This window comes from Arvicanthis niloticus, chromosome 26, assembly GCF_011762505.2.
Source record: "Arvicanthis niloticus isolate mArvNil1 chromosome 26, mArvNil1.pat.X, whole genome shotgun sequence".
NCBI lineage: Eukaryota > Metazoa > Chordata > Mammalia > Rodentia > Muridae > Arvicanthis > Arvicanthis niloticus.
The window spans coordinates 4,724,513-4,745,363 of record NC_133434.1 but is presented as its reverse complement, the minus strand read 5'-3'; the positions used below and the strand labels follow the sequence as shown (position 1 = coordinate 4,745,363).

Sequence of the window (20,851 nt, the reverse complement as noted above, 5' to 3'; positions counted from 1 at the left end):
TGCTGATCACGTGGGCAGAGAGCCCGCCGGTCACGTGGGGCGGGGCGCGCTCAGTGCGGCTGCGCCGGCCGGTAGCTGCAGCTGGAGCGGTGGCGTTTGGAGCCGACGCGGTGAGTGTGTGGGGAAGCCGGGCTAGGGCTGGGAAACGCCGGTGCCCCAACGGTTTTCGCATGACCCGGATCTCCGTTCTTGGAGAGCACTGCCCTGGCAAGCGTGTCTCGCTTCGGGGCACGACTCCACTCAAAAGACACTTCCCCGCCCCCGCGTCCTTTAGAAGTGAAGCTGGCTGCTCCTCAGTCTTTACCGGCACCTGTCTCGTCCCTCTTAGCAACCACGTCCTCGGCGGGTCCTCAGAGGGACGTGTCGTCTTCTTTCTCATTTTCTTGCCGCTCGCCCTCCGGAGATTCCCTGGGTGTCTCATATGCCAACCTCCCGCTTTGCGACTGCCAGCCCCTTTGTTTCGCGTGGTTTGTAACCAGTCCTTCTCCCGAGGATGACGGTTCTTTCCACTTCATCCAGGACCCCCGCCCCGTATGTCCTACCTCGAGAGCGCTACGGGCTTATTCTGACCTTCCTCTAGAGTTCGTTTCTTGGGGTCTCCTCTTCCCGTCTCTACTCTTCCCAAAGAAAGTAAAGAGCACAGACCTTTTCCCCTTTTTGCCTCCTTTAATTTTTCCTTCCATAGCTTGAAACTGTCGAACCCTCTCTCTTTCTCCCTTTCCTACAAGAGACTCCCGAACTGCAAACGACGACTCTCCTATCGCCAAAGGGCAGCTGGGAGTATGAACAGCTGTTTTGGAATGGTAATTTCGAAAACACCTTGGGATGCGCATGCCAGTTTGTTGGGGGAGCTGATACTCAAGGGATATCATGAGCACTAGTGACGCTTCCCTCGAGATAACCGGATTGCATTTCAGTTAGAGAATAAGTAGTTGAATTAGGCTCGGGTCTTTCTCCCTCCAAAAAGGATTAGCAGAAGGAAACCACATTCCGTGTGAAACGGTTGAACAGGTGAATAGCCTCAGAAGGCTAGAAGTTGACGAATTCTAACTTCATGTGATAGCTGGGTCTTTGAAACTTCTTGAGAAATCCTTGCAAGTGATATTGTAGAGAGGAATCCGGTAATACAAAAGCAGGGTAGATCAGAAAGGAAAGTATATCCGGGAAAACATACTAGGATGCTATAATGTAGATAGATGATCATTAATGAAGTCATGTCCCATTCCGTGGTCTTTTTCTCCCTGCTAAGTACTGTCCTTGGAATGTGAATTACCTGTTATACAGTCAAGGTGTGCCGTTGGCAGCTGTTGTTTCAAATTACTAGAGGACTTTTTTTTTTTTTTTTAAATCCCCAAACCTGTTAATATAGTAAGCTCACACATATTTATGTAGCTGCAGTGTTTCTGAGTTAGGTTGGTTTGAGTTTTTGTTGTTGTTTGTTTTCTGTCTTAAAGGTCTCACATTGTAGACCAGGCTAGCCTCGAATTACAGAGCTTTGTCTGCCTCTGCTTCTTTAGTGCTAGGATTAAAGACTACACCCTCACAGTCAGCCTGTTTGTGAGCATTTTGAGCAGTTATAGTTCTGTCAGTGTTTTGACGTGAAGAATGAAGGCAGGGGATGGTGGGAAGACTTGTCTGTACTTCTGTAATAAGTCCAGTGATCTGGGTATAGAGGTCCATGGGGACGAACAGTCTGGGAAACACTATTTCTTCTATTAGTGGCTCTCTCCCCTCTCACTTGTAAAGTCACAAGTAGAACACCTCTATAAAAGTTGAGAAACTCCACTCTAAAAGAATTATCCTTTCTGATAAGCTCCAGTTCCGTGTTGAAACTTCGTTAAACTTTTGAGGAGCATGTGTTAGTCACATGAAAGCCCCTTTTCCAAGACCTGGACATCAGGACTTAAAATTACATCATTGCATTAATTACACTCCTATACTAGGTATAGGACCTTATGGTTAGGAAGAAAAATGTTTATACCTTCACCTTTCCTGCACTGTTAAAGAATTAACACTTGTTTTTACAGAATTTACCTTCTGTGGCAGGAAACAGAGCAAAGAAACAACTCAGATGTCATTGTTAGCGACACAAAGCTGTGTTCTTAGTTTTAGGCACACTCTATAATGCCTGAAAATAAAGACACCAGTCACTGAGAGGAAAAGACTTAGGTTTTTCTTTCTGAGATTTTCTAGGAAGAATTTAAAGATTTCAGTTTTGCTGTTTATCTCCACGTGTGATTACAAAAGTCACGATTTCCTTAATGCTTCTCCCATGAATCATGACATTTCACAACTTAAAATAGAGTTAGAGCCTGGTGTGCCAGTGAATGCCTTTAGTCCCAGGCCTTGGGAACAGAGGCAGGAGGATCTTGGTGAATGAGTTAAGCCTGGTCTACATACCACGTTCCAGTACAGCCTAGACTACATACTGTCGAACCAAACCAAACAGTTCATACACCTACATCCTCCTTCTTGCCTTCAAATCTGCATTCTCTTCCTCTTCCTCATTTGAAAAATTCCAGCCAGAGGCATTGTCTTCTCTACTTCCAATTTCATGTTGTCTTTTTGATTAGAGACACCTCTTGTCCAAAAGGTTTTTTCAGCCCAAGGAAGGAAACATTGTTACTGGGTCATCATTTTTACAGAGTACAGATCTGTTCAAACATAGCTTATTTAGGTAACTACATAAAGAACTTGATTGTTGGCTCAGCTTGTAAAGGCACTTGCCACCAAGCCTGACAGCCTGAGTCACATGCAAGAGAGCGGATGTCTCTCCAGTTGTCTTCTCACCTCATGTGTTCGTATGCACTGAGCACATGCAGGCACACAAACACATACAGTAAATAAATGTAATAAAATTTTAAACAGTTTTTTTTTTTTTTTTTTTTTTTTTGGTTTTTCGAGACAGGGTTTCTCTGTGTAGTCCTGGCTGTCCTGGAACTCACTCTGTAGACCAGGCTGACCTCGAACTCAGAAATCTACCTGCCTCTGCCTCCCAAGTGCTGGGATTAAAGGCGTGCGCCACCACCGCCCGGCTTAAACAGTTTTTTAAAAGAACGTTTAAAAGATGTTTGTTCCCCTACAGAAAAGCACAAACACTGCCTTAGTATTTCATAAACAAGACAATAACTGATGAAGAAGGAACCTTAAGCGCCACACGTGGAAGACTGGTTAGTTGCAGAATGCTAAGTTGTGCTCCTAAAGCAACGATTTGCCAGTTTTAGATTAACCAGGGATTCCATTTGCCTTCAAGCAGGAAGTACTTGGGCATTGTTTTATGATTTTAGGGAGATTAAGAGAAGTGATTAGCAAGAACTCACTGGTGGTTTCCTGGAAAGTGTGATCTTGGGAGCTAGGCGATACTGGGCTAGTCCCCATAAAGTTGCTGTGAACTTGGCAGGTAATTTTGTTTCTTATCGTTTAACAGCTGATCTTTTTTGTAGGACTCTAACACAACCTCTCTTTTGACCTCAACAAGTGTTTATTTCAAACTTACCTTGACTGTGTTTAGCACCAACCCAGAGAACCGACTGTGTTCCTCCGCGGCATCTCCTCCCCATCTCACTCTCCTGAGCTGATGCTTGCGTTTGGAGTTACCTTTTACCTAATGAATGGTATTGGGACGATGCTTAAGGCTTCCTAAGTGGGGGTTGTCGAGGTGGCTCAGCATGTCAAGGTGTTTGGTCCCTCAAATTCCATAAAGGTGGAAGGAGAAAACCTACTCCATAAAGTTGCCTTCTGACCTCTATGTGCTTTCTGTGGCACCCGTGCCACCCCACCACACACAAATATTTAAAAAAAAAAAAGACTTCCTAGGCCAGTGTGGGGGCACACACCTTTAATTCCAGCACTTGGGAGGCAGAGGCAGGTGCATCTCTGTTAGTTTGAGGCCAGCCTGATTTACATAGTGAACTCCAGGCCAGCATAATGGGACTCTGTTTGCATAAAAGAAGAGAAGCCTATATCTTTATATAAGGTAGGTTGTGGATATAGATAGTAATTATTTTTTTCAAAGCACCTTTTTTCTCCCCCCCTCTCTCTCTCCTTCCTTCCTTCCTTCCTTCCTTCCTTCCTTCCCTCCCTCCTTCTCCCCCCCCCCCCTTTTTTTTAAAAGACAGGATACCTACCACTATGAAGTCCATGTTACCCTAGAACTCAGCAGACTAGCCTTGAAGTCTTGGTCTTCCTGAATCAGTCTTCTGAGTGCTAGAATTACAGGCCTGCTGCCACACCCAGCTGCAGACCGGCACTTCCAAGAAACTCCTTTGTTCTTCCGTTGCCTCATACTTTTATCTAGCTGTTGACCAGTGATCCGGAAGGTGTAGCTTAAACTAGTGCTTCCTGGATTCTGTCATTTCTGAAGCATGGAAGTAGTAGCTACATCACTAGAGAATGCTAGAGGAAGCTACTAGCCTAGGAGTTCAGTCTGTCCATAGTCTCCAGCCCAGCAGCACCAAAGGCTAAGGAGATACATCCCTACCCTGAGAGTATGACCACATTACACATTCAAGGTCCTTACTGAAAACTATGAGGAAGATGTTTTTCTCAGCTTGGTCTCTTGTTTGCTATGCTTATGCCCCTACTACTTACTCTTGGCTAGTTTCTACTTACAGGCCATATGTTGTCTAGTACAGTGGCTTTCTAAAAGTGTGTGCATAGCAGGTAAGGGATTAAAAAGATGAAAAAAAAATGTTTTGTTTTTTTTTTCTGTTGTGTGAGACTATGCACAGTTGTGGCCTGCCTATTTAGAAAAAGTGAAAACTAAAATCAAAGGTGATGTACTAAGAATGAGTGTTTCTTTAATTTTATCTTATGCTTTCTATTATAAAAATAATAGCCATAGAATGGAAACTAGAACAATCAAAACAGGGAGCATTCATAGTTCTTGTCAAATTATATTATTATCATGCTTTTCTCCAGTTTTTTTTTTATATATATACTTTTTCTTTAAATGTGAAGATTTAAATGAGCAAATAGAAACAAAGTTGGGGGCTGGAGAGATGGCTCAATGGTTAAGAGCACTGACTGCTCTTCCAGAGGTCATGAGTTCAACTCCTAGCAACCACATGGTGGCTCACAACCATCTGTAACAGGATCTGACACCCTTTTCTGGTGTGTCTGAAGAAAGTGACACTGTACTAAGTACTCACAAACCTACAATAAATAAACAAATCTTAAAAATATATATATTCAAAAAAATTTTAAAGAGAGCTTAAAAAAAAAAAAACAAAGTTTGTATGATATAGGGCTTGCCATTATTTTCATCTCCTATCACCAGAGGCAGGATGTAAGAGGTCACCTTCGGCTACACAGTGAAAACAAGGCCAACCTAAATAAGCTACATAAAATACTCTCAAAAAAGCAAGCAACAAAACAAAACAAACAAACAAAACAAAAGCCCCACGACAGTGGAGGGCAGGGCTGTGGAGGGCAGCAAGCGCCAGACTCCTGTCTATGGATCAACTCCTGTCTAGTTTCAACAATTAACCTACACAGGACCAACCTTATCTAAACCTACACCTAGGGTCTCTTCCACCCCCACCATCCCAGATGGTTCTGGCGCAAATCCCACAGATAGTTTATTTGAAGCTTTGTTATCCACTTGTAAAAAGTAAGATCTTGTTTTTAACACAACCATAATACCATTACCATATTTAAAAAGAAAAAAAATTGTTAATGTTGCCAAGCAGGAAATGTTGCTCTTTTTAGCAGTTGAATGGACTAGATGCATCCAAGAAGGAGCCACTGCATAGCCTGTATACACTTGTTTTGTTGATGATATGAATCACATTCAGAGATTTATGCATGTTATCCAGTGCCTTATGCTCATATGCTTTTAATTAGGGAAACAATATATATTTTTCATTAGAAAAATAATACAGAATGGTGATCCCGAAGAGACTTGTGGTCTGTGAGTCTTGTAGATTATAGAAAGCAAGGTGGCCAAGACAAACTGGGTTCAGTGTATGCATCTTTATATAATTTAATTTGCCACTTTTTTTTTCTTTTGGGGTAGTTTATTGGTGTTTCGAGATCAGGGTCTTGCTGTTAGCCATGGATTGGCCTCACAGTCACTATGTAATGGGCTAGCCTCAAACTTGAGTTGGTTCTCTTGCCCATCTGTTTTTCACTGTTGTTGTTTTAGAGAAGGTCTCATTGCATATAGCCCAGGCTGTTCTCAAAGGCAAGATCCTCCTGGCTTAACCTTCTCAGTGCCAGCAGTACAGGTGTATGTCATCCTGCCCAAATGAGTTTTTTATATCACTTTGTCTTTACACAAGCTAAACATACATTGGTCTATTAAGTTGTGTCTGTAACTTACTTTAGTGTGTTTGAAACTATAACTGTTAGCTGCTTTTGGGCCACCTGAGGCTTAACTTAATGCATATTAAAGCACTTTTGTAAAGCCTATCACATTGTCAGTATATAAAGAATATCAGCTAGTCTCAGCCTATTCTATAGGACCAGGTGCATAAACACTTGTTAGATTGTAAGTGAGCTAGGAATCAAGAAATACAGAATGTAGAATTTTGTCTCTTAGGTGATTTACGTCAAAGTTTTGTGCCTTGAATTTTTCACCCAGAAAATAGGATAGTATAAACAACGATATGATACTGGAATTCCTGTGCTTCAAGTAAACAGAATGATATTTAGAAAAGTAAGGAGCTTTGAAAATAGATTGGGAGGGCTCAGTGATTCAGAGAACTTGTTGCTCTTGCAGTGGACCTGGGTTCACTTTCCAGCACCCACCTGGTGGATGCATCTGTAACCCCAGTTCCAGGGAGCCCAGCACCTTCTTCTGACATCTGCAAGCACCAGGCACTCAGGTGATACACGTACATATACTGTGTCAAAACACTCATACACACACACACATACACACACACACACACACACACACACACACACACAAATAGATTTTGGTTAGAGATTTAATCATTGATGAGCATTTAAGTTCATACCCTCAGTCTTCATTTGTAAAATGAATTAGTAATACCTACCTAGTAAGATTGTTGTAATAGGCAGCAAGATAAATTTATGTAGTGTCTAGTATGCATTAGGTACTCCAATTATTAGTCTCAAATTAAATTAGACTTTTGTGACACTGTGACCAAGTCCCGAAGAACAGTAGCTTAAAGGAGGAAAGATTTGTTTTGTTTCATGGGGTCCATTGTTAAGTCTACCATAGTGGAGGGAGCCTGGTGGAACAGTTTTGTTGACCAGGAAATAAGAAGGAAGAGTCCAGAGTCAGTTCAAACAGAATTTATGGTTTATTGGGGAGCAGCTCTCAGGCGAGTTCACTGGTCCCAAGGAAGGGGTCAGTGAAATGCTCCTGCCATGGGGAGGGAAACAGAGGGAAGGGGAAGAGAGAGAAAAAGCTTGAGTGCAGAAGAAGATGCAGAGGAAGTGGAGAGACCAAAATGTCTGCATTATATAAGGAATACCTTCTTGGGGTGGGGAAGTTCAACCCCTAGGCTGGAAAGTTCAGGGCAGAAGGCAGGGTATCCCCTGGAACAGGGACTGAGGAATGATGGGAGAACCTGGAGGACAGGTCTGCTTTGGTATGTAAAATATATACCTCATCTGTTTCTGAATTCCAACACCCCAGCCTTTTATTGGTAATAAATGAATGAGAGGCAACGTAATCATCTATGATTACTTCCTCAGGACATTGGGCACCATTATTTGGGGAGATATGTTAGTATTACCAGTGGACTCTTTGAAGCTTATAAGACTTTTTAAGTCTACAAACGTTGTAAAATTTAGATATGTTAGTATTACCACTGTTTAATTTTAAAGCTCTGAACTTTGAAGCCTCTCAAACAGTAGCACAGCGAGAAGATATCTGAAGGATTTTTTATTGCTCCCATGTGCCTTAAGTTACCTTTGTATCACCATTCAAGTTTTTCACATCCTCCAACCTTCATAACGTGCATTTACCAACCTAGAACAACTTCCTAGACCTTCGCATCCTCAGACCTCACACTAGCTCCCAAGGGCATGCTCCCAGTGGTGAGCTCCTCCAAGTACGTTCCACTTCTCTCCTTTCTCCATTTGCATCCGATTAATTCTTTGTACTGTGATTCTGTCAAGGGATTGGCTCCGTGATTAGGTTGGAACACTTATGATCCAGTTGTCTGTGGAAACTCCTGCACAGACATACTCAGAAGTGTACTAAGTTGATACTCAGGACTAACCATCATGCATCACTTCTCACCTGGGCCCTGGCGTGGGCTGGGCACATGCTCCACTGTGAAGCTACATCCCTAACCCATTATTTGCATTTTCAAAACTATAAAAAAATGTATTTTAAGGTATAATGTAAAGATCAAAGTATTCTGGGGAAATGAGCAGACCCCAGAAAGGTAGGCATATTTTCTAGACTATCAACAGAGAAAAGTTAAGGACTTTTAAAAGCACATGGTAGATAAAAAGCAGCTGTTAAGATTCTAAGAAAGTTAAATTGTGTTTTCAGTGGCATTTTCCTATTTGTAGGAAACTCGAGTAAGAACAAATTAAAGAAATGTATGCCATCATTGTATGGCTGGCACATAAGCTTGTCCTGGTACCATTGTTATATGTAGTGTATGTTTCACTGGGTGGTGATAGCACAGTTAAACTATTAACTGATTTAGAAAAACTGAGCTACTCAAAGTCTAACAATCTCAATATATTGGTCCCTACATTTCTGAAATGTGGTAAGAGCTACTCAGGGGCACTGGGCTTGGTGGTTCATGCCTATCATTCTAGCACTTGGGAGGTTGAGATAGGAGGCTTGCAGCTGGGCGGTGGTGGTGCACGCCTTTAATCCCAGCACTCGGGAGGCAGAGGCAGGCGGATTTCTGAGTTCGAGGCCAGCCTGGTCTACAGAGTGAGTTCCAGGACAGCCAGGACTACACAGAGAAACCCTGTCTCGAAAAAAAAAAAAAAAAAAAAAAAAAAGAGAGATAGGAGGCTTGCTTTGAGTTCATGGCCAGGCTGAGCTACACAGTACAACTGTTTTAAGCAAGGAATCGTTCACCAGATCTCTGCTGTAGAGATTCTGATTTGGTGACTTGGAGTCCAGGAATTAGTTTCCTTCCCTTCTGCTTGCCCAAGCTAACATTTTGTTTATGGATGTACCAGACAAAGGTCAAGCTCCTAAAACAATGTAAGAAAAGTAATGGCCAATTTTAAATATTGCTACTTTATGACTCTGCCAAATAGTGTTCTCTGTTGAGCCATGCAGTGTCTTCCACCTGTGTGTCTCTGTGTTTAGTTTGGCCTACACTTCAGTTTTCACCTGCCTGCTGTTAATTTTTCCCTGCAAGTGTGCCAGCATGCTTCTCACATACTTATCAGTCACATTGTGAGCTCAGCTGTGTCATGCCTGTCTGTTGGAGCCCTGCCTCGTCCTCCTACCTTTACTGTTTTTAGGAGGGCGCCCAACTGCTGGCCTGGACCTGCTTTTCATTCACCTCCTTGCTGTATGGATCCATGTCCTCTTCTGGCTTATCTCCTTGTTTTATTGACGCACACGCCCCAGTAATTTCCTGAGTATTGGATGACTTGGTTTTGCCTGCCTACTTAATGATTCAGCAACATGTAGAAATGGAGGTTTGAAGTAATTCTCACACAGAACTTTGAGACATTCCTATGCTGTTTTCTGGGGAAGGTTATTGCTCTAGAGACACCATTTCACATCCTTCTTATATGACCTTTTTCTCCTTGGAAGCTATGAGGTACTCCTTGTCCTGGCATTATGTAGTTTCATGGTAGTATCCAGTGAGGTGGGCTTTCCTCTATGTTCTTGTCATGTTACAGTGGGCCCATTCATGTCCTTCAGTTCTAAGGACTCTGTCAGCTTTTCTCCTGTCGGTTCTTTGTTGCTGTTCTCTCTCTTCCTTGTCCTTCCCTCGCCCCCTTCTCTCCCTTTTCTGTTTTTCCTCTCTTATGCTTTCTCTTAGTACTCCACGCTCCTGTTCTCTGTCCTCCCTTTCTCTTCACCCCTTATCCCTCTCACCGTCTCCCCTCTCTATATATTGTAAGCTGGCCTTGAACTCACTAACTAGCTGGTCCTTGAACTTTTGATCCTCCTACTTTTACCTCCTAAGTGCTGGGAATCACAAGCTTGTGCTACTAGGCCAGAGTTTGATTCTTCCTCCTCTTCCTCTTCCTCCTCCTCTTCCTCCTCCTCTTCTTCCTCTTCTTCCTCTTCTTCTTCTTCCTCCTCCTCCTCCTCCTCCTCCTCCACCTCTTCCTCCTCTTCTTCTTCTTCTTCTTCTTCTTCTTCTTCTTCTTCTTCTTCTTCTTCTTCTTCTTCTTCTTCTTCTTCTTCTTCTTCTTCTTCTTCTAAGATTTGTTTATGTATATGAGTTTCACTGTAGCTGTCTTCAGACACACCAGAAGAGGGCACTACAGATGGTTGTGAGCTACCCTGTGGTTGCTGGGCATTGAACTCAGGACCTCTGAGTTTGATTCTTTTTACAATAAATGGATGTGATAGGCTGCAGATAGAAACATTGCAGTCTTTTAGATTTTTCTTAGATCTGTGTAACAGCTTTACTTCCCACAAGTGACTGTGGAGGGCTTTCCCTGGAAACTCTGCCTGGATGTATCTTGCTTCTGTCATGCAGTGACATGTTCCTTCTTCAGGTTGGCTTCAGAACACCTGAATGAAGTGCTCTCTCTGTAAAAGTCAGGTATCATCTCCCTTTCCTGTCTCTGTTCCCAGGAGCATTTCTTACCTGGTTTACCCTCACCACTACTGTGGATTCCACCAGGGCTTGGGGGTTTGGTTTGGTTTGTTCTGTTCTGTTCTACTCACTAGCGTAGAGAAGGGCCTTGCACTTAGTAGACTCTTAGTAATTTGAGAAACAAATGAACACTTTTATGATTTCTTTGGAGGTCTAATGATCCTGGCTGTCATTGACTCAAGTAATTTCAGATTTCATTTTGGTTTCTCTACACCTTTGAATTGGGAGGTAGAGAAAATGAGATTGTTTTCTGGCTTAGCAGAGAATTGTGCAGTGAATAGACTTCATCCATATATATCTTTAGGTCTGCATGTAAAGTTCTCTTTTCCATCTCTAAAAAGTCATTGAAAGTCTTCAGCTTTTTATAGTTTACAAAATTATTCTCTTATTATTTTAATGGGAGTACTTGTAAAGAGAGTATTAATTACACAAGGACCAAAGTCAAATTTTATGAAGTGGTATGGAAGTGGGCACAGTGATATCTGTATGTAGCAAAGAGAAACCAAATTACCCATAAATTTCCTCAACTTTTTCAGACGCATATGCTTCATTTTTTATCTACCTTCAGGTTCTTTGAGGTCAGTCAGCCTTTTAAATTCTGGCTGAAAAGCTTGATATTAGAAGTCATAAGTTAGTGCTCTGTTATAGTGTTACAGAATCCATGGGCATCTCATCCATGGGATGGAGCTGGAGAGTTCCTGATCCTCAGCTGCCTTCTCCCTGGGCTCCCTCTCATCCTGGTGCCTCACAGCCACAGCCAGCTGTAGAAATGTACTGCTGCCCTGTCTTGCCATTGCTTGATTTTGTTCTTGTAGTTATGGAGAGCATTCTAGGTAACTTCTCTGCTGCTGGGCCATGTAGATCTTTCCCCCTTTATCTTATAGAAATAAGATTCTTGCTAAGTTGCCCAGGCTGGCCTTGAACTTCCTTGCTTCTACCTCTACAGCTGGGATTATAAGTAGGTACCACCACATCTTGCTCTATTTAAATCATATGTGTTTACTTAAGACCTGGTTGCTGTATAAAGCAAACTGGCCTCCACCCTTAAAAACATTAATTACTTTTATGTATTTGAATGTTTTGCCTGCACCCATGGACATCTATCCACCACATGTTTGCAGTGCCAAAGGAGGTCAGGAGAGGGTATCAGAACCCCTGGTACTGGGGTTACAGACATTTGTAAGATGCCATGTGGGTGCCGGGAGTCAGTCTTGTGTCCTCTGGAAGAGCAGCCAGTGTTCCTAACTGCCGACTCACCTTTCTAGCCTTGTCCTCCACTTTTTGATGTTCTGCCTTGGTTACCTTGGGTGCTGAGGTTATGGTGTACATAACCATGCCCAGCACTGAATGTTTTTAAAAGTTAATTTGCTAAGATACTGATGTTGGTGGGGGAGGAAGAACTGGCAGGAAAATACTACAGAAGGGCTTGTAAGAATAGGACAAAGTAGAGCACTCTAAGGAAGGAAGGGTTTGCATCGATGTGAAGATGGGGCCATAATTATAGGTGCTCTAAGCGCCTCTAAGATCTTTTGCCTAATAAACAGGGTCTGCAGTAGTTTTCTCCTGCAGATGGAAGGGGGTGAAAGGGGGTTTCCCTTTTGCTCTCCTTTTTTAAAAGAATTATTTTATGTGTGTGAGTACTTTGCCTGTGCGTTTGCACACCATGCTCATGCTGCATGCCCTTATAAATCAGAAGAAGACATCAGATCTCCTAGAACTGGATTTATGGCTGTGAAGCAAGATGGCAGTGCTGGGAACCAAACCTGGGTCTTCTACAGGAGCGCTTCTTAGCGGTGTAAGAGCCAGCTCTCCAGCACGCTTGCTGTTTTACATAACTGTTTCAATATAACTTTTCCCCTGCAATGCACATGGGATCCATTCTCCAAGGAGTAGGAGAGGCGCCAGCTACCCACAGCGGCTGCTTCCTGCCTGGGAGCCCTCCCTTGTCCTCACTGACCGTCTGAGCTCTGTAATAAACAGTGTGCTTTTAGGTTTCTCTAGCTTGCTTTTCTCTGGTAGTTTTTCCCCTTTGGTTATTTTCTCAGGCCATTTTGACATTGCTGTTGGCTGCTCAACAAAGCAATGCTTTTGGAGCTTTTTCTCCCGAGTTCAAACTTGGTGGGCTCTATGGAGGCAATACTTTGTTTTTGTGGCACTTTCAGATTCTTTTTTCTAGTCTAAATAATGCTTTTGACTCTCAGCTTATTTATATTTGATATAAAATACTGTTGCTTTTTTTGAGTTGATTTTCTGTCAGAACAACAAGTCCTGCAGAGATTACCATGACAGCTGAAGGTATGTCTTTAGTCACATCTCACGTGATCTTTGGTTCATCTCTCTTCTGTTCTTAAAGAATTGTTAAAATGGTATTTACAAAATCAATATATTAACTTGGTAATTGCCCATAGTTTTAACATGCAAATATCATCTCTGTCATTCAGAGGTCTGTGGTACACTGTAATTGTTAAAACTATTTTGACCTTTAGTTTGAAATATTGTCTATCTCAAAACCCCACATGTGCTTAGTTGCAGTCTCACTGAACTTGGAAGTTGTATCTCTTGGGCCTGAAGCGCACAGAGCCTGTCAGTCACTTGCTACTTCAGACCATGTGAATACTGTGGTTAGGAGGGAGAGAACTGTGTGGAGTTGGAGGCGGTTCCTTCGGACCTTCTACTTTGGAGGCTAGAGAGAGAGTGATTGATCTTTTGCTAGGGGGATAGAAGGGAAACTAGGAAAAAATAAGAATGGAATTAAATGTTAGATAATTAAATGTTAGATAATTAAAGGAAGTAAAGGAAAATAAACAACAACACAGTTTTAATGAATTTTGTCTCCAGGATTTTATTTCCTATAAAAGGTTCCATGGTATCACATGTCATTGTGTCATAATAAGGTTGACTTTGAAGTCAGTACACCATGTCTGCTGTACTATTATCCATTTGTGTCTTAACAGAGCTGACTCTGCAGTTGGTCTCCTGACTACTGCAATGTAGGTGACTTAAGGGAGCTGCTTAATCAGTTGTGTTATCTAGGGTTTTTGTGATACACAGTGACAACAGAATCTTCCTCAGAGGATCGTGGTGTGGAGGAAAATAGAAATGCCGGGCAGTGTTCGGTTGCAGGCTGGGTGCAGTGATGGTCGTCTTAATGCTGTACCTCACGTTCAGTATATATTTGAACATGAAAATTCAACAGCTTGTGACTAATACAATTATTGTGTTAAATTCTATATAGGTGCATGAGAATATGATCAAACTAGAAATGGGCTGAGTTGAGTGTGTAGCTCTGGTTCATAAACACACTGGTAGATGAGGCTGTTTTGCTACTTTGTGGGTTCTTTTTTCTCATCCTTTATTCTCCTGGTTTTACCCCCTTATCACCAGATAGAAGAGGAAGGAGAGAGGAGGGAGGGAGAGAGAGACCCTGAATCTAATCTCTTTCCTTTTGTTTCTACTAACACACCAAAGCCAACCCCATGAATGACTCAGAAGCCACCAACCCTGCCTCTCGGGGCTGTAACATTTATAAACGCTCTGAAAAGTTCCCAGAACTCCAAATGTCCACCATCACAGGAACCGTGCAACTGGCAAAACCATGCCTCTGCTAGAGCCTGAGGTAAATCATAGTTAGCTGCTATGGACAGTCCAAAGCAGCCCCATCTCCCCACACTCAGGATTAAAATGAAAACATTACAGACATGCTGTCCTGTGTCTGACTTACATGGGCTCTGGGGATCCTAACACTGGTTTCCATGCTTGCACAGCAAACATTTTGTCTACCAAGCCTTCATCACAGCCAAGGGGAGATTCTTAAGAGAAGAACTCATTGTATCAGGAGATTCAGGGGCATTAGTATTTGGGGGCAAGAAACTAGTATTTCTTTTCTCAAAACAAATTGGGTTAAATAAAAGCATTCCATGACTTCTCATTTGTGATTGACAAAATTAAATTTCTCATTATGGATATGGATGTGTGCGCGAGTGTGCGCGAGTGTGTGCATTCCCCACCCCCAATCCGTCATCACCTGGCTCTACCCACCATCAGCCATGCAGACTTCTGTCTGCTTACTGAGCCCTCTCATTTCAATACTACCTGTTCACCCGCCTTCTCTAAGCACCTCTGCTTTATTTGACCCCTTAGTAATACCTTGTAACACTTGTAATTATTGGCCTCTCCCACAAGAATAGCTCTTCTTTTAGCATAAGGAGAAGTTCCATCTCCTCTTCCCAAGTGAGTTTCTAATACACCGTGTTTTAAGCAACACAATAAATGTTCAATATTTGCTGCTTCAGTGATTGTGCACCTACTATGAGTTACTTCAGTGATTGTACACCTACTATGAGTTAAATTTGTCTAAGAGATAAATTGGTGAATTTAAATGTTGTAAACTGTAAAATTTCAAGATGAATAGATAAAGTTACAGTACTTTCTTTCACGCCAACCAATTACCTCCAGAGACTGACATCACCAATCACCAGCTTAAGGCTTCTCTAACTTTCATTTTCTCCTTCCCAACTACAGGAAAGGAAAATAAGGTCACACAGTCTACCTGTAGTGATAGTTTTGAGAATTCTGGAATTTTGGGTTGTTTCTTTAAAAAAAAAAAAAACACAGAAATATTCTAAGATGTATGTATGTATCTCCATGATGAAGAATTAAATTTTGTCAATCACAGATGAGAAGTCATAGAATGCTTTTATTTAACCCAGTTTGTTTTGAGAAAAGAAATACTAGTTTCTTGCCCCCAAATACTAATGCCCCTGAATCTCCTGATACAATGAGTTCTTCTCTTAAGAATCTCCCCTTGGCTGTGATGATGGCTCGGTGGACAAAGTGTTTGCTGTGCAAGCATGGGAACCAGTGTTAGGATCCCCAGAGCCCATGTAAGTCAGACACAGGACAGCATGTCTGTAATCCTGCCATACCCACGGCAAGATGGAAGGTGGAGAATCGCAGAAAGCTCTGCCATTGCAGCAGTAAACGGGTGACCCTGTCAAAGCAAGGTAGAAAGTGAGGCAGACGCTTGAGGTTGCCCTTTGACCTCCAAACCCACACCAGGACACGATGCTTGGCCTTACTCTCACACATAACAGAATTATAAATTTTCCTTTGAGCTCGGTGGCTTGTGCCTGTGATCCCAGCCCTTGGGAGGCCGAGGCAGGTGAACTGTTCAAGGCTAGTGTGGTTTGTATATAGAAACCATATCTAAAGCACAACAAAAAAGAATCCACCTTTAAAAATGTGTTTACATCTTGGATATTCAACTTGCAAAAAAGTAAGGTTATTTGGGGGTAGAGTGAGAACTCAGTTGGTAAAATGATTGCCATGCAAGCATAAAGGCCCGAGTTCAATTCTTATTAACTACATAAAAAGCACAGTTAAAATCCCAGCACTAAGGCGGCAGAAATGGATTATTGAGCCAGTCAGCCCAGCTTAATTACTTAGCCCCAGGTCCTGGTGGGAGACTTTATCTGAAAAAACAAGGCAGAGAGATGAGGAACAACACCTGAGGGTTGACTTCTGCCCTCCAGGCAAGCACACAAGCACACGCACCTGCACATAAATAACAAGTAAGGTGACTTAGATGCACAGTGTTTATTTAATGCCAGATGATGTTCTTCAAACCTTAAATTTGCCATTTTTGTCTGCTGAATCAGATTATCTTAACTCCTGTGACCATTTAGGGAATCTGAAAATGATTGTGTGGATATTGATTTGCTTGTGTACATAATTATTCTATTTGTTCCACTTAAAAATGAAAATAGCCTTTTGTTATTTTTTCTGAATTAAAATTAGTAATAGATTTTTTTTTGTCTGCCCCCTTTTGAGATGGGGGAAGATCTCTCTTTTCTGCAGGTTGATATTAAACCCCTGTTTTTAAGTGATCCTCCCCAGCTCCTGGGACTCTGGACCGCTGTTAGTGTGCCAGTTGAGAGAGGAAATCTGTCTGATTCATCCCATGTCTCTCCAGCCACGAGCACGTTTGTTCATCTGATTCTTTTGATAAACATGTGAATGCCTTCTGTGCACGGGCACTATTCCACAATATATTTACAAACTAAACGGACACAGGGTCTCTGTTTTTGAGGAACTTACCTTCCAATGTAGGAGTCACGTCATAAACACAAGTATAAATACATTTCACTAATAGGCAGGTAGGATAAGGCTTGATGTTACCATGAAATGAAAAGTTGAAGGACTGAATGTGGAGGGTGAGACTGCCATCATCAGTTCTGACCAGGACAGCTAGAGTAGCTCATATCATCAGGATAATTTGAATAACAGTTTGGTGACCGCTGCATACGGACAGGGAAGAACATTCTGAGCAAGGACAGACCGCAAGGCTTCCAGCACAAGCCTATCTGAGGAATTTTATAGAGGCTGCAGGAAGGAACTGACTGTGTCAGACTTCTAGAAATGAGTTTCTCCTGAGTTAGTTTCAAAATGTTCATAAGCCAAACTAAATCAGTAGTTAGGCATGGAACTTCCATTCCACAAATATCTGCAGACACAAGTATTAAATACCTACATTCATGTCTTAACTTGAAATCAGGCAGTTCCGAGGTAAAGCAGTGTCTTCAGTTTACTTCACTGCTGAACAACCAGGTTGGTGAAATTGGATTACATGCTTATAAATCCAGCAGTTAAAGAACAAGCAAACCCTCCAAAACTAAAGATTCTGTCATTCGAAATGAGGATGTCGGTTGGTGGTAGAGTACATGCCTAGCGTGTGTGTTTTCCATCTCTCATAATTAAGAGGGAGAAGGGTGGGTTTGATCACTTCCACTTACAGATTGCCTGTTCCTGCCTCCCTGGCTCTAGGGTTACAAGTGTGTACCACCGTTGCTGGCCTTTTTATGTGGGTTCTGGGGTCAAATTCATGTCGTCTTGCTTATGCGGCAAGCACTTTACTAAGCTGTCTCCTGGTGTGTGCATGCCAAGTAATATTATAGACTAGTTTCTTTTCCTTTAAGTTAGTACTAAGAACAGTAGTAAAACAGGTCAGCTGTACATCTCTGCTGTGCTTCCGTCTGCTTTATTATCCACGGGGTTTGGATCCCATACTGATCTGCAAAGACCTCTAAGATGCTTTGGTTGGTGCTGCCAGTGAATTCATTTAATCCTATAGCCAGTTATATTTAGGAGTGTCAGCTTTGGTTTTGGAGACAACAGTCTAAAACTGGTGGCTCTCCTGCCTCAGTCTCCTAAATTCTGGGATTATAGGTATGTGCTACCCACTAATTACAGGGTAGATTTTAATGATAAAATTTGCCAAATTTCATGTTGTCCAAATATGAAGTTTTTAATTATCAGAAATTTTTGTAATTTCCATTACTAGTTAGGTCAGAAATTCCCAAGAAAGTGCATCAGGTTGAAAATTATTGGAATATATGTAATCTTTTTTTCTTGTGATGAAACAAAGACTTGTCAATTTTCATCTCAAGGAAATACTCCCTAATTAATGATGGCATCTTCTGTAGTAGATCCCCCAGACATCTACTCATTTGTGTGCATTTTGTGTGTACGCAGTTGGCATAAAATGTATGTCATTGAAGTTAGCAATATATATAACTCACTGTTTTAAAAGCAGCAATTTAATTTTTAAGAATTTGCTAAAACATATTTGGGCTTAAAGATTATTTTTTGCTCTCTTGCCTGTTCTCTCTCTCTCTCTCTCTCTCTCTCTCTCCATATATATATGTATGTATGTATATATATATATGTATATATATATACATACATACATACACACACACACACATATACATACATACATATATATATTATGATGCTGGGGATGGGTCTTGTCTAGCCTAGGTATAGTTGTCATGGAACTCTAGAGATAGAGAAACAAAACTGATTTAACTTAAATTCCCCAAATCTGGTAGGAAAGCTGCAGTCTGCTTTGTGGAAAGGATTTATCAGCTATCCAGGGAAAATATTTTATTGAATGTGTTTGCTTCAACAACATCGTGAGATGCTCCTTTGAAGTACCTTCTTTACACTTGGCATCCTTTCTCTCCCCCCGCCCACCACAGCTGCTAAACACAGATGTGTTGGAATTCATCCAACAGTCATGATGTGAGGGGCTTGAGTTTTTCTCAAGACATGGGATGATTGTCATTTTTCTTAAAATAAATAGATACATAAACAAATAAAGTTAGCTCTTTTCTCTCGTTCTCTCTCTCTCTGTCTCTGTGTGTGTGTGTGTGTGTGTGTGTGTGTGTGTGTGTGTATGTGTGTGTTTGCTGAAGTAAAAGTGTTCTAATCATTTCTCATAAAAATAGAGAAGCTTGCTGCAAGAAATGTGCCAATCTTTTACACTAGTTATTTGTAAATCCTTTGCTTTCTGGCCAAAACCCAAAACATGTTGGACTTCTTGCAACTTGCCTTATTCCATCTGCCCATCTCTCACTGGTGTTATTCCAAGTTCTTTGTAGCATGCAGCTTGCCTGGGTTTAGTACTGTGAGTGTGCTGGAAGCCTGTGAGAATGAGGAAGCATTTGGTAGACCCACCTGAATGCTGAGTTCAGAGCCAGTTTGCCTTTTCCCTACCTCCAAGAAGCTAGGAAAGTAAGGGCTACTGGGATTCTGATGGTTTCAGATCCCAGGTCCATCAAGTGACAACCTATCCATTGTCCAGATAACTACTCCCTTTCTCTCCCCTTTCTTTACCTCCCCCTCCTTTTTCCAGAGTTTTTCTTAGAAAGTTGTCTTGCCTCTCCAACTCTGTTTCCTGAAGATGACAGGTTTCAAAGTATAAATGCTGTTTATTTTGAATTTTTTAATAGAAGTTCTCATGCAGGCCCAGGTTAGCCTTGAATTCACTATGTAGGTGAAGCTGGCCTTGAACTCATGATCTTCTGTCTCTACCACTCAAGATCTGGATTACTATCCTGCTAAGTATTATCTCACTTGAAAATTTGTCCTGAAAGTTTTGTTACTGACCCCACTCTCACTTTTGTTAGTGCTCACTGAGCATCTGCCTTTGATTTTCATATATTCTGTCAGTCTCGAAGGATTTCAGAGTCATTGGACTAACAGGAACACCCACCACCACAGATAATGCCTCTGTTTACATGTGATAGAAAAGTGTTTCCACTTACTACTGCTGCATTCTCCAAGGCTTCAGGCAGGACTAGGGCAGAAAGGAAATGAAAGTGAGTGAGAGTGAGAGAGAGACAGAGACAGAGACAGACAGAGAGAGACATAAAAAGAAAAGATTGGATTGGATAGTCTAGGCTCTCTAATGGAGAAGCTAAAGCCAGTGTCTCACCCCCATGCTCAGTATGTTTATTATTTATACTGCTGAACAAGGAGGCAAGCTTAGTTCATCTCCGTAGGAGCAGCCTGTGTCAGAGAGAAGTCTTCAGGTCATAAACATCTGATGGTAGACAGCTACAGTGGACGTTGTCTGCACATGTTGTTAACATCTGCACTGAGACCCCAGGAAGGCTTTGCTGTTGAGTCTCATCTGGGGACGGCTTTATTCTCTCATTGGGGTCCCTGAAAAGTCCTTGGCCGTGCCCATGGCAACAACACGCATTCACTCAGGACTTCATTCACTCCTTATACATAGCAAATTCCACCTAAATGAAAGCTCAAATAGTAGTCATAGAACATAATTCACGTGTGAACTAACTAGTTGATACATGTTAGAAACTCTCTGCCAGACTTCCATACTTACCTCTGAGGCTCCTTAGCAGCACTGTATATTGTTCAGGATAAATGTTAAAAGGGATTCCCCTGCCCCAAAACAATACTCTAGGATGAATAAGATACAAGTTTAATAATGTATGCACTGGAATATGCACATATCTCATGTAACACATCCCTTGACTGAGAGCAAAGCATTAGTCTGCTCAAAATCAAGATGAATGGGTGAACAGCTGGGATAAAGACATACAGAATTACTTTTCATTCAGCTTCTCAGTAATAGGACCTAAAACATTCCAGTCAGAACCTGTTTGTTGTGTGTTTTAGTTTTCTTAAAATGAAATGAGCCTTCAGAAAGGTTCTGTAGAGAAAAGCATCAGGAATTAACCGGTAGTCAAGTTGAAAATACAACAAAGCAAATGATGCATTTCCCTGATTCCCAGAGAAAAAGGACTGGT

The 20,851-nt window shown here is 41.8% G+C and overlaps 1 protein-coding gene across 4 annotated transcripts in view; it reads left to right on the top strand.

Annotated features, from left to right (window-relative positions):
• The first annotated feature begins 13 nt into the window (after positions 1-13).
• Fam118b (family with sequence similarity 118 member B) overlaps positions 14-20,851 on the top strand; it is a 48,177-nt gene continuing 27,339 nt past the window's right edge. For 2 of the 4 annotated variants that reach the window (XM_076924624.1, XM_076924621.1), the window contains exon 1: positions 14-110. The gene's annotated coding sequence lies outside the window, so the exon portion shown is untranslated. Of the gene's footprint in view, positions 111-784; positions 804-12,907; positions 13,032-20,851 lie in introns of those variants that run through there. The other 2 variants (XM_076924623.1, XM_076924622.1) reach the window with 2 other exon arrangements.